The sequence below is a fragment of the Triticum aestivum genome, chromosome 7B (genome assembly GCF_018294505.1).
Source record: "Triticum aestivum cultivar Chinese Spring chromosome 7B, IWGSC CS RefSeq v2.1, whole genome shotgun sequence".
In the NCBI taxonomy this organism is placed as follows: domain Eukaryota; kingdom Viridiplantae; phylum Streptophyta; class Magnoliopsida; order Poales; family Poaceae; genus Triticum; species Triticum aestivum.
In genome coordinates, this window is record NC_057813.1 from 627,923,607 (window position 1) to 627,939,530 (window position 15,924).

Below are 15,924 nucleotides of genomic sequence, written 5' to 3' on the forward strand. Positions count from 1 at the left end.
TGGGCGGTTTACACCTAGTAGTTATATCCCCAACATTAGGCCCCGAATTGATTTGAACCTGTTCATGTCAATCTTCAACTTAGAGAAATTCTGATTTGAACATCTTTGTGTTGTCCTTGTAAATCGCCATGACATCATCTTCTGAAATCGCTGTAAACCGCCGTGATGTCATCTGCATAAAAAACTCATATATATCCCTCTTTTACTAATTGGCCTTCTAAGGTCGAGGCGACAGTTGTGCCATATATCCCCTTTTTAGGCTCCTCGATTTCCGCGCCGGCTTACTTATCCATTTCCTTATAAATAGGACCAGATGGTCTCTCTCTTTTCCCTTCTGTGCCTTCTCGTCTCTTCTTATTCCTCGCGACTCCGAAGAGCCCGAGCTCCACCGCCGCCCTCGACCTTCAAGCTCTGCATCATCCTTGGCCGCTGCATCGACCTGAACGTACCAGAGATCCGCGGCACTTCTCCGCCACTCTGTGAGTCCGGTAAACCTCCTTCCTTCAACCCTAGATCTGCATTATGGTTGCGGTGTTCATCCGCGTTCATCAGTGTTCATTTGCGTTCGTTTCTTCGGCCTTACTGTCTCATCGAATCTAGATAAGCTTGGCATCTTTCCTTTGCAGCCGGAGCTGTAGTTTATTTTGCCTCGCCATAATATCCTTTCGGCTATGAGCAAATCCCATCTGGTTCCTTTCTGTTCTGCTGTCGCCATTTTAGGGCTTTGATATTTTTCCTTTTCCTGAACTGTGCTAGATCCATAATGATAACCTTAGCTTGTGAAACCTGTTTGCGTAGCACTTAGCAATTTTCAGATCTGTTTTCCTCCATACCACCGTAGGCGGTTTAACCTTTAGAAAATGATAATCCGCCAGGTACCATTAGCCCTCAAGTAAACCGCCATCTTTACTTGAGCATCAATATCCGGTTTAACGTGCATACATGCTCTGATTAAATCCCCCGGTTTATGCATATCAATCTTGAACCATGAACCGTCATTTGAACTTCCTTTACAGTTTGTCATCAAAAATGGCCAAACAGTTCTCTTCTTGCAATTGGGTTCCCTCCTGGATTAAAGAAGAGCAACTTACTGGGTATGTTCTGACTGGCGCTTTAGCCAAGAAGGAGGTCATTCATTGGAGAGTCCCTGGTACTGAAAATCCTCCTGAACCTCAAGATGGAGAAGTGGTTGTGTTTATGCAGCATCTGGACCAAGGGTTTAGCTCTCCCGGATCAAATTTTTTCTGTGATGTACTTGCCGACTTCCAACTCCATCCTCAAGATATTGGACCAAACTCTATGTCCAACATTTGCAATTTCCAACTATTCTATGAAGTTTATCTGCAAGAAGAACCGGCTGTTGAACTTTTTTGAGACTTCTTCCACTTGAACCGCCGTACTGAATTTACTAACGGCCCCAATACTGAACTTGGTGGGGTGTCGATTCAGAAAAGGAAAGAAGTCAATTTTCCTCATGCCAAACATCACAGCCACCCCAAGGATTGGAATTAGACGTGGTTCTACTGCCGGAACACTGCTCCTGCTGATGAAAATCCTCTGCTTGGTTATCGTGCTTACCGGCTCAGCAATGAACATCCACTGCTGCAACGGCTTACTGCAAGAGAACGACAAACATATGCACCACAACTTGCTAAGCTCTGGGCTCTTATGGCAAACGGTTTAACCGGTATTGACCTTGTCCGTTGCTGGGTTTCATGGGGTATCTTGCCCTTAAGCCGTCGCACCAGATTAATGTATGAATATACTGGGGATGTCAAGGATCCTCAACGGCACACTGAAATACATATGACTAATGACGAGGTCACTGAGTCTATCAAAAAGATGTTAGATGAACCGATATCTGAATGCAGCAAGACCGGGCTGCGTCCTTTTATGCCTCCAACAAACCGCCAACAATAAGAATTTATCTTTCTGCTTTTAATCCGTCCTCCTTTTAACACTTTCTGATAACCTTCTGTTTATCCTTGCAGGACAAAGATCTGTTCTGGAAAAAGAAATCTCAGGACAAACCGGCTAAACCACAAGACAAACCGGTGAGAGCGCCTCGTGCTAAGAGCAAGGCCACGAAGAGGCCAGCAAAGAAGAAAACCGCTGAGTCCTCTGATCCGCCTGAAGATGTTGATGACTCAGAACCAGAGGTAGAACTTGATTCCCTTGGTTCATTTTTCATACATCTTATTGACAATGACCATTATCAGGATGATGCGGAAACCAGCCGTGCTGACCACATAGAGGTAATCTCCCTTTCCTCCAATTCCGATCTTGTGCCAGTACAAAAACGTTGTCGCGCAGTCCGGAAAGTGAAACGTTCACATCCTCTCACTCATTTGGATCCACAATTTTCTTTGAAGACACAGCACCCTGAAGCTCGTCGCACAACCCGGCACAGTGGCCAGCAAGTCACTTCCTTTGGTTTACCACACACCCCAATCCGGAAGCACCGTGCAGGGGTCTCTTGTAATTCTAACAAATTTTATCCCTTGGCGGGTTACTTCCGATACCCTCTTAATCCGTCTGACTCGAATTATCAGGTAACTTCCAATTCATCTTCTGGTGACTCATCAACCACACAAATGCCTCCTCTCAAGATCGTCCCTGGGTGAGTATGATAATTTTAGCTTTACTTTCTTGCACCGGTTTACCATATTAACCTATGTTTGCTATTTGCAGCGCCAAAGCCCGACTCAGCAAAAAAGCAAAACTGAGTACTCCCACTGAGGAGTTTGAACCGGAGAGGACCTCAGAAGGTGCTGGTGGAGACACTAATATTGCTATGGATGATCATGTGCCACAAGGTCAGGATACTTATGTTGATCCGCCAGAAGTTAATCCGGCCAGTCCTCATGTTGATCCACCAAGCCCAGCTGCCAATCCACCAAGTCCAGCTGCTAACCCTCCAAGCCCGACAAGAGTCACTGCCAAACCGTCCAACGCAGATGAAATTGTTGATGGCAAGACTGATGATGTGGTAATCACTGGTTTTGGCCACACTTCTCCTGGCAACCCTGTCACTTTGTCAAAGCACAACACCAAAGTGGAATCTGCTGCTGTGGAGAAAGGCAAATGGAAGACCGATTTGTCAAGCTGTGCTCATCTCAGTGCTCAGGAGCTCCATTCTGGATATCTAAACCTCCTGTATACAAGTCGCGATTATGAGGCCGGTTTAATCAACTTGATGAAAGAGCGCTATGAGGTAACTTCTATAAATCTTTCTTTGTGCTTTATATCAATCCTATTGTATCCCCCAAGGGCCGGTTTATCTCTTCAAGATGGACCGGGACTTTGATAAGAAAAACTGCAACTGTGTAGCCCCCAAGGGCCGGTTTACCTCTGCAAGATGAACCGGGTCTTTCTGTTGAAAAGTTTAACTTTGTTGAATTCCTTAACATCCGGTTGATCTGATCAATTAGGCATTAGCCCCCAAGTGCCAAGATTAATACTTGTATTGAGCCTTGGGACTTTAAAATATTAGTTAAGAAGCAATCCGCATTAGCCCCCAAGTGCCAAGTGTATAACTTGTTATGTGCTTGGGACTTTTGAGAAGATATTAACAACTTATCATATGTCTGTTGCAGGCTGACTTGAGCAATAAGGATTCCCAAATCGCCGATCTTCAAGAAAATATCAAGTCCTAGCAAGCAGAAACCTCCAAGGCCAAGGATGAACTGAAAAGCGCTTTAACAGCCATGGAGTAATTGAAAGATGGCTTTAAGAATGAGCGTACAGGCTGGGAAACTGAGAAAGCTGCTTTATTGAAGCAGGCGGAGGACGCTGAAGCGGCACTTAAACCGGTAGCGGAAGAGCTGAACGGCTTAAAACGGCAAATCAACGCAATGACTTCTGATGTATTTGGTAAGTATTCTTATTCAGCTGTTTTAGTAAACATTTTTGACACTGCCGGTTTAACAGCCATTTCTTAAACTGTTGCAGGTAGTCGCGTTGCTCATCTGGGCTCGGATATGCGCAAGAAGTTGAAAGCAGCCTATACGTTGATAGAACAACTGTATACCGGCGCTCAACGAGTCATGATCAAGGACACATTGGCCAAATTGTCTATGACACCTGCCCAGATAGAAGAGGTAAAGCAATCTGCTGCAAGAGTTGGCGCTTTATCAGCACTGACCCGGGCCAAAGCTTGGATAGCTGGTCTTGATCCGGCAGATATCAGAAAGGGCTATCCTGGCCAACAGGAAGACGGGTCAAAATTTGACAATGAAGCCCTCAAAGCCTTGACGAAGGAGATGCACCCGCTGGCAAGCCAATTGGCCGAAGAAGTAGACTTATCTGTCCATCGGTCCAGCTATGATACTGACAACAAACGGGTTGATGCAGCTGTGAAAGAAGTGCAGAATCTTATCCCGCCAATCTGTAAGCACACTTATGCCCCTGACGTTGAACTGTCCAATCTTATAAGTGACGAAGCTGTCTTACAAGCTTTAACCGTGATTGATTGGGCCACCATTGACTTCCAGCCACTGGGTGGGGAGGAGGAGGTTGAACCGGCGCAAGATGATCCATCAACTTCTCGTCATCCTGGTGACGAATCATAATCCGGCAGCTGGCCTTAGCTTTCACAGATTATATCTTGTGCAACAAACAGTTATTCTTTTGGGCATCAAAGCGCCTTGTAATAGGCTAGTTGAAACACTTTGATCTTGTGCCATCGTGCACTGCGACATGACACTGTATAATCCGTCATGATTGTTGCTATGCTTGCTCATATGCCTTAGTACTTTCATAAAATCCTGTCTTCTGCATTTGAGAAACTTAAATGTGCCCTGGCGGTTTACCGCTGGATGGGTTATGATATCCAATACAGAAACAGAGTTTTTATAACCAAGGTTGTAAAGCAACAACATATGAAATATATCATACCTATGATATAAACCACATCGTTGGTTTACCAATTTACGTAGTAAGGGTGATAACCCAAATCTTGAGTGTTGATAACTCCCACCATGCTGTGCTGGTGCATAATAAGTCATGCCGGGTTATGATAAACACCGGATGATCATCCTGGCGACTTATAGTCAATGCCAGAATGAGCTACGAAATGCCGGTTTATAATTGATTATGTGCTAACAACTGATAGTTGAAAGCGACGCCGGTTTAAGAAACACTGGGTTGATGAAATGACTTATAGTAAGGCCGGGTCAAGAGATTCCGGTTTAACTCAAAACCTTATCAAAGGAGAGAAAACTTTGCAAAAATCAACTAAAAACTTGTAGTCGAGGCTTTTCAAGGGCTACCAGGCCCAAATTCGAGGCTTTTCATGGGCTGCCAGGCCGCTGAGTTAAACCATTTGACAAAGCCTTTTAAGATGGGCCTCCAATTAACCAATCGTCGTTTTAACTTTGACAAGTTCAGGGTCTGTATAAGATTGACTTGTCAAATGTTCGGCGGGTCATACCAGGATTACCTGGACAGGAGTGGCTTACTTGATGAAGGCAGGTTAACCCGGGGTTTTAGGTGAATACACTAGGCTTCCAAGCCGTGGCTTGATAGCCAATTACAAGGGTCCTTTCAAAATCTTTGTTGCTTTGCACAAAGAGCCCCCAAGTAACTTTGTGAGCTGTGCTCAATGGGTTCCTATGTTTGAGCTGTGCTCAATGGGTGCCTATGTTTGAGCTGTGCTTAGCAACAACACTCTCTTTGTCCCCTTGGGTGTGAAGCTCCCAAGCTTTGTTGTGGCATGATAGCCGGTTTAATGAACAAATAGGACGTCGCTTTATAAGCAGAAGTGTTGGAAATATGCCCTAGAGGCAATAATAAATTGATTATTATTATATTTCCTTGTTCATGATAATCGTTTATTATCCATGCTAGAATTGTATTGATAGGAAACTCAGATACATGTGTGGATACATAGACAACACCATGTCCCTAGTAAGCCTCTAGTTGACTAGCTCGTTAATCAATAGATGGTTACGGTTTCCTGACCATGGACATTGGATGTCGTTGATAACGGGATCACATCATTAGGAGAATGATGTGATGGACAAGACCCAATCCTAAGCCTAGCACAAGATCATGTAGTTCGTATGCTAAAGCTTTTCTAATGTCAAGTATCATTTCCTTAGACCATGAGATTGTGCAACTCCCGGATACCGTAGGAGTGCTTTGGGTGTGCCAAACGTCACAACGTAACTGGGTGGCTATAAAGGTACACTACGGGTATCTCTGAAAATGTCTGTTGGGTTGGCACGAATCGAGATTGGGATTTTGTCACTCCGTGTAAACGGAGAGGTATCTCTGGGCCCACTCGGTAGGACATCATCATAATGTGCACAATGTGACCAAGGGGTTGATCATGGGATGATGTGTTACAGAACGAGTAAAGAGACTTGCCGGTAACGAGATTGAACAAGGTATCGGTATACCGACGATCGAATCTCGGGCAAGTACCATACCGCTAGACAAAGGGAATTGTATACGGGATTGATTGAGTCCTTGACATCGTGGTTCATCCGATGAGATCATCGTGGAACATGTGGGAGCCAACATGGGTATCCAGATCCCGCTGTTGGTTATTGACCGGAGAACATCTCGGTCATGTCTGCATGTCTCCCGAACCCGTAGGGTCTACACACTTAAGGTTCGATGACGCTAGGGTTATAAAGGAAGCTTGTATGTGGTTACCGAATTTTGTTCGGAGTCCCGGATGAGATCCCGGACGTCACGAGGAGTTCCGGAATGGTCCGGAGGTAAAGATTTATATATAGGAAGTCCTGTTTCGGCCATCGGGACAAGTTTCGGGGCATCGGTATTGTACCGGGACCACCGGAAGGGTCCCGGGGGCCCACCGGGTGGGGCCACCTGCCCCGGGGGGCCACATGGGCTGTAGGGGGTGCGCCTTGGCCTACATGGGCCAAGGGCACCAGCCCCTAGAGGCCCATGCGCCAAGATATAGGAAAAAGGGGAGAGTCCTAAAGGGGGAAGGCACCTCCGAGGTGCCTTGGGGAGGATGGACTCCTCCCCCCCTCTTAGCCGCACCCCTTCCTTGGAGGAAGGGGCAAGGCTGCGCCTCCCCCCTCTCCCCTGCCCCTATATATAGTGGAGGGGAGGGAGGGCATCCATACCTGAGCCCCTGGCGCCTCCCTCCCTCCCGTGACACCTCCTCCTCTCCCGTAGGTGCTTGGCGAAGCCCTGCAGGATTGCCACGCTCCTCCATCACCACCACGCCGTTGTGCTGCTGCTGGATGGAGTCTTCCTCAACCTCTCCCTCTCTCCTTGCTGGATCAAGGCGTGGGAGACATCGTCGATCTGTACGTGTGTTGAACGCGGAGGTGCTGTCCGTTCGGCACTAGATCATCGGTGATCTGAATCACGACGAGTACGACTCCATCAACCCCGTTCACTTGAACGCTTCCGCTTAGCGATCTACAAGGGTATGTAGATGCACTCTCCTTCCCCTCGTTGCTGGTCTCTCCATAGATAGATCTTGGTGACACGTAGGAAAATTTTGAATTTCTGCTACGTTCCCCAACAGTGGCATCATGAGCTAGGTCTATTGCGTAGATTCTTTGCACGAGTAGAACACAAAGTAGTTGTGGGCGTCGATATTGTTCAATATGCTTGCTGTTACTAGTCTTATCTTGATTCGGCGGCATCGTGGGATGAAGCGGCCCGGACCAACCTTACACGTACGCTTACGTGAGACCGGTTCCACCGACAAACATGCACTAGTTGCATAAGGTGGCTGGCGGGTGTCTGTCTCTCCCACTTTAGTCGGATCGGATTCGATGAAAAGGGTCCTTATGAAGGGTAAATAGCAATTGGCATATCACGTTGTGGTTCATGCGTAGGTAAGAAACGTTCTTGCTAGAAACCCATAGCAGCCACGTAAAACATGCAAACAACAATTAGAGGACGTCTAACTTGTTTTTGCAGGGTATGCTATGTGATGTGATATGGCCAAAAAGGATGTGATGAATGATATATGTGATGTATGAGACTGATCATGTTCTTGTAATAGGAATCACGACTTGCATGTCGATGAGTATGACAACCGGCAGGAGCCATAGGAGTTGTCTTTATTTATTTGTGACCTGCGTGTCAACTTAAACGTCATGTAATTACTTTACTTTATTGCTAACCGTTAGCCATAGTAGTAGAAGTAATAGTTGGCGAGGCAACTTCATGAAGACACGATGATGGAGATCATGATGATGGAGATCATGGTGTCATGCCGGTGACGATGATGATCATGGAGCCCCGAAGATGGAGATCAAAAGGAGCAAAGTGATGATGGCCATATCATGTCACTATTTGATTGCATGTGATGTTTATCATATTTATACATCTTATTTGCTTAGAACGACGGTAGTAAATAAGATGATCCCTTACAACAATTTCAAGAAGTGTTCTCCCCTAACTGTGCACCGTTGCGACAGTTCGCTGTTTCAAAACATCACGTGATGATCGGGTGTTTTATTCAGACGTTCAAATACAACGGGTGTTGACGAGCCTAGCATGTACAGACATGGCCTCGGAACACATGCAAAATACTTAGGGTTAACTTGACGAGCCTAGCATGTACAGACATGGCCTCGGAACACGGTAGACCGAAAGGTCGAGCATGAGTCGTATAGAAGATACAATCAACATGAAGATGTTCACCGATGTTGACTAGTCCGTCTCACGTGATGATCGGACACGGCCTAGTTTGACTCGGATCATGTAATCACTTAGATGACTAGAGGGATGTCTATCTGAGTGGGAGTTCACAAGATGAACTTAATTACCCTGAACATAGTCAAAAGGTTTTTGCAAATTATGTCGTAGCTCACGCTATAGTTCTACTGTTTAGATATGTTCCTAGAGAAAAATTAGTTGAAAGTTGATAGTAGCAATTATGCGGACTAGGTCCGTAAACTGAGGATTGTCCTCATTGCTTCATAGAAGGCTTATGTCCTTAATGCACCGCTCAGTGTGCTGAACCTCGAACGTTGTCTGTGGTTGTTGCGAACATCTGACATACACGTTTTGATAACTACGTGATAGTTCAGTTAAACGGTTTAGAGTTGAGGCACCAAAGACGTTTTTGAAACATCGCGAAACATATGAGATGTTTTGAGGGCTGAAATTGGGATTTCAGGCTCGTGCCCATGTCAAGAGGTATAAGACCTCTGATGACTTTCTTAACCTGCAAACTAAGGAGAAAAGCTCAATTGTTGAGCTTGTGCTCAGATTGTCTGAGTACAACAATCATTTGAATTGAGTGGGAGTTGATCTTCCAGATAAGACAGTGATGGTTCTCCAAAGTCATTGCCACCAAGCTGTTAGAGCTTCGTGATGAACTATAACATATCAGGGATAGATATGATGATCCTTGAGGTATTCGCGATGTTTGACACCGCGAAAGTAGAAATCAAGAAGGAGCATCAATTGTTGATGGTTGGTGAAACCACTAGTTTCAAGAAGGGCAAGGGCAAGAAGGGATACTTCATGAAACGGCAAATCAGCTGCTGCTCTAGTGAAGAAACCCAAGGTAAAACCCAAACCCGAGACTAAGTGCTTCTGTAATAAGGGGAACAACCACTAGAGCAGAATTACCCTAGATACTTGGTAGATAAGAAGGCTGGCAAGGTCGATAGAAGTATATTGGATATACATTATGTTAATGTGTACTTTACTAGTATTCCTAGTAGCACCAGGGTATAAGATACCGGTTCGGTTGCTAAGTGTTGGTAACTCGAAATAAAAGCTACGGCATAAACGGAGACTAGCTAAAGGTGAGCTGACGATATATGTTGGAAGTGTTTCCAAGGTTGATATGATCAAGCATCGCACGCTCCCTCTACCACCGAGATTGGTGTTAAACCTAAATAATTGTTATTTGGTGTTTGCGTTGAGCATAGACATGATTGGATTACGTCTATCGCAATACGGTTATTCATTTAAGGAGAATAATGGTTACTCTGTTGATTTGAATAATACCTTCAATGGTCTTACACCTAAAATGAATGGTTTATTAAATCTCGATCGTAGTGATACACATGTTCATGCCAAAAGATAGTAATGATAGTACCACCTACTTGTGGCACTGCCACGTAAGTCATATCGGTATAAAACGCATGAAGAAGCTCCATATTGATGGATCTTTGGGCTCACTCGTTTTTGAAAAGTTTGAGACATGCGAACCATGTCTATTGGTGTATATGCATGAAGAAACTCCATGCAAATGGACCGTTTTGACTCACTTGATTTTGAATCACTTGGGACATGCAAATCATACCACACGGGCAAGATGACTGAAAAGCCTCGTTTTCAGTAAGATGGAACAAGATAGCAACTTGTTGGAAGTAATACATTTTGATGTGTACAGTCCAATGAGTGCTGAGGCATGTAGTGGATATTGTTATGTTCTTACTTCACAGATAATTTGAGTGGATGTTGAGTACATTTACTTGATGAATCATGAGTCTGAATTATTGAAAGGTTCAAGTAATTTCAGGGTGAAGTTGAAAGATCGTCGTGACAAGAGGATAAAATATCTATGATATGATCATAGAGATGAATATCTGAATTACGAGTTTGGCACATAATTAAGACATTGTGGAAATAGTTTCACAACTAATACAGCCTGGAACACCATAGTGTGATGGTGTGTCCGAACATCATAACTGCACCCTATTGGATATGATGCATACCATGATGTCTCTTATCGAATTACCACTGTCATTCATGGGTTAGGCATTAGAGACAACCACATTCACTTTAAATAGGGCACCACATAATTTCGTTGAGATGACACCGTATGAATTATGGTTTAGAGAAACCTAAGCTGTCATTTCTTAGAAGTTTGGGGCTGCGATGCTTATGTGAAAAGGTTTCAGGTTGATAAGCTCGAACCCAAAGCGGATAAATGCATCTTCATAGGACACCCAAAACAGTTGGGTATACCTCCTGTCTCAGATTCGAAAGCAATAAGGGATTGTTTCTAGAATCGGGTCCTTTCTCGAGGAAAAGTTTCTCTCGAAAGAATTGAGTGGGAGGATGGTGGAGACTTGATGAGGTTATTGAACCGTCACTTCAACAAGTGTGTAGCAGGGCACAGGAAGTTGTTCCTGTGGCACCTACACCAATTGAAGTGGAAGCTTATGATAGTGATCATGAAGTTTCGGATCAAGTCACTACCGAACCTCGTAGGGTGACAAGGATACGTACTACTTCAGAGTGGTACAGTAATCCTGTCTTGAAGGTCATGTTGCTAGACAACAATGAACCTACGAGCTATGGAGAAGCGATGGTGGGCCCAAATTCCGACAAATGGTTAGAAGCCATAAAATCCGAGATAGGATCCATGTATGAAAACAAAGTGTAGACTTTGGCAGAACAACTCGATGGTCGTAAGGCTGTTGAGTGCAGATGGATTTTGAAAGGAAGACAGACAATGATGGTAAGTGTCACCATTGAAAGCTCGACTTGTCGTTAAGATGTTTTTCGACAAGTTCAAGGAGTTGACTACGATGAGACTTTCTCACTCGTAGCGATGCTAAGTGTCTGTTGGAATTATATTAGCAATTACTGCATTATTTATGAAATCTTGCAGATAGGATGTCAAAACATTGTTTCCTCGATGATTTTTGAGGAAAGGTTGTATGTGATACAACCGGAAGTTTTTGTCCATCCTGAAATATGCTAATAAGTATGCAAAGCTCCAGCAATCCTTCTGAGGACTGGAGTGAGCATCTCGGAGTTGGAATGTATGCTTTGATGATGATCAAAGATTTTGGGTGTATACAAAGTTTATGAGAAACTTGTATTTCCAAAGAAGTGAGTGGGAGCACTATAGAATTTCTGATGAGTATATGTTGTTGACATATTAATGATCAGAAATGACGTAGAATTTCTGGAAAGCATATAGGGTTATTTGGAAAGTGTTTTCAATGGAAAACCTGGATTAAGCTACTTGAACATTGAGCATCAAGATCTATAAGGATAGATTAAAATGCTTAATGGTACTTTCAAATGAGCACATACCTTGACATGATCTTGAAGGTGTTCAAGATGGATCAGTCAAAGAAGGAGTTCTTGCCTGAGTTGTAAGGTATGAAGTTAAGACTTAAAGCTCGACCATGGCAGAATAGAGAGAAAGGACTAAGGTCGTCCCCTATGCATAAGACGTAGGCTCTACAGTATGCTATGCTGTGTACCGCACCTGAAGTGTGCCTTGCCATGAGTCAGTCAAGGGGTACAAGAGTGATGCAAGAATGGATCACGGGACATCGGTCAAAGTTATCCTTAGTAACTAGTGGACTAAGGAATTTTCTCGATTATGGAGGTGGTAAAGGGGTTCGTCGTAAAGGGTTACGTCAATGCAAGCTTAACACCTATCCGGATAACTCTGAGTAGAGATACCGGATACGTATAATGGAGCAACAATTTAGAATAGCTCCAAGTAGAACAATTATTTGGAATAGCTCCAAATAGAACATGGTAGCTGCATCTAGGAGATGACATAGAGATTTGTAAAGCACACACGGATCTGAAAGGTTCAGACCCGTTGACTATAACCTCTCTCACAAGCATAACATGATCAAACCCAGAACTCATCGAGTGTTAATCACATGGTAAATGTGAACTAGATTATTGACTCTAGTAAACTCTTTGGGTGTTAGTCACATGGGGATGTGACCTTGAGTGTTAATCACATATCGATGTGAACTAGATTATTGACTCTAGTGCAAGTGGGAGACTGTTGGAAATATGCCCTAGAGGCAATAATAAATTGATTATTATTATATTTCCTTGTTCATGATAATCGTTTATTATCCATGCTAGAATTGTATTGATAGGAAACTCAGATACATGTGTGGATACATAGACAACACCATGTCCCTAGTAAGCCTCTAGTTGACTAGCTCGTTAATCAATAGATGGTTACGGTTTCCTGACCATGGACATTGGATGTCGTTGATAACGGGATCACATCATTAGGAGAATGATGTGATGGACAAGACCCAATCCTAAGCCTAGCACAAGATCATGTAGTTCGTATGCTAAAGCTTTTCTAATGTCAAGTATCATTTCCTTAGACCATGAGATTGTGCAACTCCCGAATACCGTAGGAGTGCTTTGGGTGTGCCAAACGTCACAACGTAACTCGATGATATGATGGACCAGAGTTTGGACATGATTTACGTAGTTTGAAGATGTTGGATGCAATATTTTGTATGAACTTGTCAACTTTAATGTAATACTTGATACCTGATAGGCACCAGGGCACTAGAAAAGTAGACGGATTTATATTTTGTCATCTTGTTTCGGCCCAAGGGACTTGAATTTGTCTCTGTTATATGGTTCAAGTATTAGTTGATTCCACTTTCAGTTCCAGTTCAAATGATTAGGTGATTCTTTCATGTCGATCCTAGCAGAAATATCAGCAGCAAATACTCTTTCAATCTCAATAACACAATGACAGAATGTAAGAGGCAAGAATATGATGAAACCCACTTTTGTATTGATCTCAGCCAAGTACATGAGTGCACGAACGTGCTAGTCAGTCGTGGCTAACTAAATCCCTGAATAGGGAGATATGTTTACAATGTACAACATCACGGAACAACAACAATATATAGGGATGTTTCCAACAGACATATTTCTTACTGAACTGCCTTGATTTTGTGCCCTTTCTGCATCAGCTGATGGTGATGCTTATGTTGGAAATATGCCCTAGAGTCAATAATAAATTGATTATTATTATATTTCCTTGTTCATGATAATCGTTTATTATCCATGCTAGAATTGTATTGATAGGAAACTCAGATACATGTGTGGATACATAGACAACACCATGTCCCTAGTAAGCCTCTAGTTGACTAGCTCGTTAATCAATAGATGGTTACGGTTTCCTGACCATGGACATTGGATGTCGTTGATAACGGGATCACATCATTAGGAGAATGATGTGATGGACAAGACCCAATCCTAAGCCTAGCACAAGATCATGTAGTTCGTATGCTAAAGCTTTTCTAATGTCAAGTATCATTTCCTTAGACCATGAGATTGTGCAACTCCCGGATACCGTAGGAGTGCTTTGGGTGTGCCAAACGTCACAACGTAACTGGGTGGCTATAAAGGTACACTACGGGTATCTCTGAAAGTGTCTGTTGGGTTGGCACGAATCGAGATTGGGATTTGTCACTCCGTGTAAACGGAGAGGTATCTCTGGGCCCACTCGGTAGGACATCATAATGTGCACAATGTGACCAAGGGGTTGATCACGGGATGATGTGTTACGGAACGAGTAAAGAGACTTGCCGGTAACGAGATTGAACAAGGTATCGGTATACCGACGATCGAATCTCGGGCAAGTACCATACCGCTAGACAAAGGGAATTGTATACGGGATTGATTGAGTCCTTGACATCGTGGTTCATCCGATGAGATCATCGTGGAACATGTGGGAGCCAACATGGGTATCCAGATCCCGCTGTTGGTTATTGACCGGAGAACATCTCGGTCATGTCTGCATGTCTCCCAAACCCGTAGGGTCTACACACTTAAGGTTCGATGATGCTAGGGTTATAAAGGAAGCTTGTATGTGGTTACCGAATGTTGTTCGGAGTCCCGGATGAGATCCCGGACGTCACGAGGAGTTCCGGAATGGTTCGGAGGTAAAGATTTATATATAGGAAGTCCTGTTTCGGCCATCGGGACAAGTTTCGGGGTCATCGGTATTGTACCAGGACCACCGGAAGGGTCCCGGGGGCCCACCGGGTGGGGCCACCTGCCCCGAGGGGCCACATGGGCTGTAGGGGGTGCGCCTTGGCCTACATGGGCCAAGGGCACCAGCCCCTAGAGGCCCATGCGCCAAGATATAGGAAAAAGGGGAGAGTCCTAAAGGGGGAAGGCACCTCCGAGGTGCCTTGGGGAGGATGGACTCTTCCCCCCCTCTTAGCCGCACCCCTTCCTTGGAGGAAGGGGCAAGGCTGCGCCTCCCCCCTCTCCCCTGCCCCTATATATAGTGGAGGGGAGGGAGGGCATCCATACCTGAGCCCCTGGCGCCTCCCTCCCTCCCGTGACACCTCCTCCTCTCCCGTAGGTGCTTGGCGAAGCCCTGCAGGATTGCCACGCTCCTCCATCACCACCACGCCGTTGTGCTGCTGCTGGATGGAGTCTTCCTCAACCTCTCCCTCTCTCCTTGCTGGATCAAGGCGTGGGAGACATCGTCGATCTGTACGTGTGTTGAACGCGGAGGTGCTGTCCGTTCGGCACTAGATCATCGGTGATCTGAATCACGACGAGTACGACTCCATCAACCCCGTTCACTTGAACGCTTCCGCTTAGTGATCTACAAGGGTATGTAGATGCACTCTCCTTCCCCTCGTTGCTGGTCTCTCCATAGATAGATCTTGGTGACACGTAGGAAAATTTTGAATTTCTGCTACGTTCCCCAACAAGAAGCCCCCTTGTAACCAAGAAATATTGGAAGAACGGCAGAGGCCCTACTTGTAGCAAGGATGCCAGTTTATTATATTGATCATAATATATACATTGTCAAAATATGTACATAATGGGAGCCTATGGCTCATGTGTAGTAAGGCCTAAGATGAGCTATATTCCACAGCCGACGGGTCTCCTCCTCCGATTTGTGTGAGTCTTTGTGCTCTCGAATGTCGATGAGGTAGTACGATCCGTTGTGCAGATTCTTGCTGACCACAAAGGGCCCTTCCCAAGGTGGGGATAACTTGTGCATATCGGTCTGATCCTAGATGAGCCGGAGCACTAAGTCGCCTTCTTGAAAGGTTCTTGTTTTAACCCGGCGGCTGTGATAACGCCGCAGGTCTTGTTGATAAACTGCTGAACGAGCCAATGCCATGTCCCGTTTTTTATCTAACAGGTCCAGTGCTTCTTGACGTGCTTGCTCGTTGTCTGCTTCAACATAATTGGCAACCC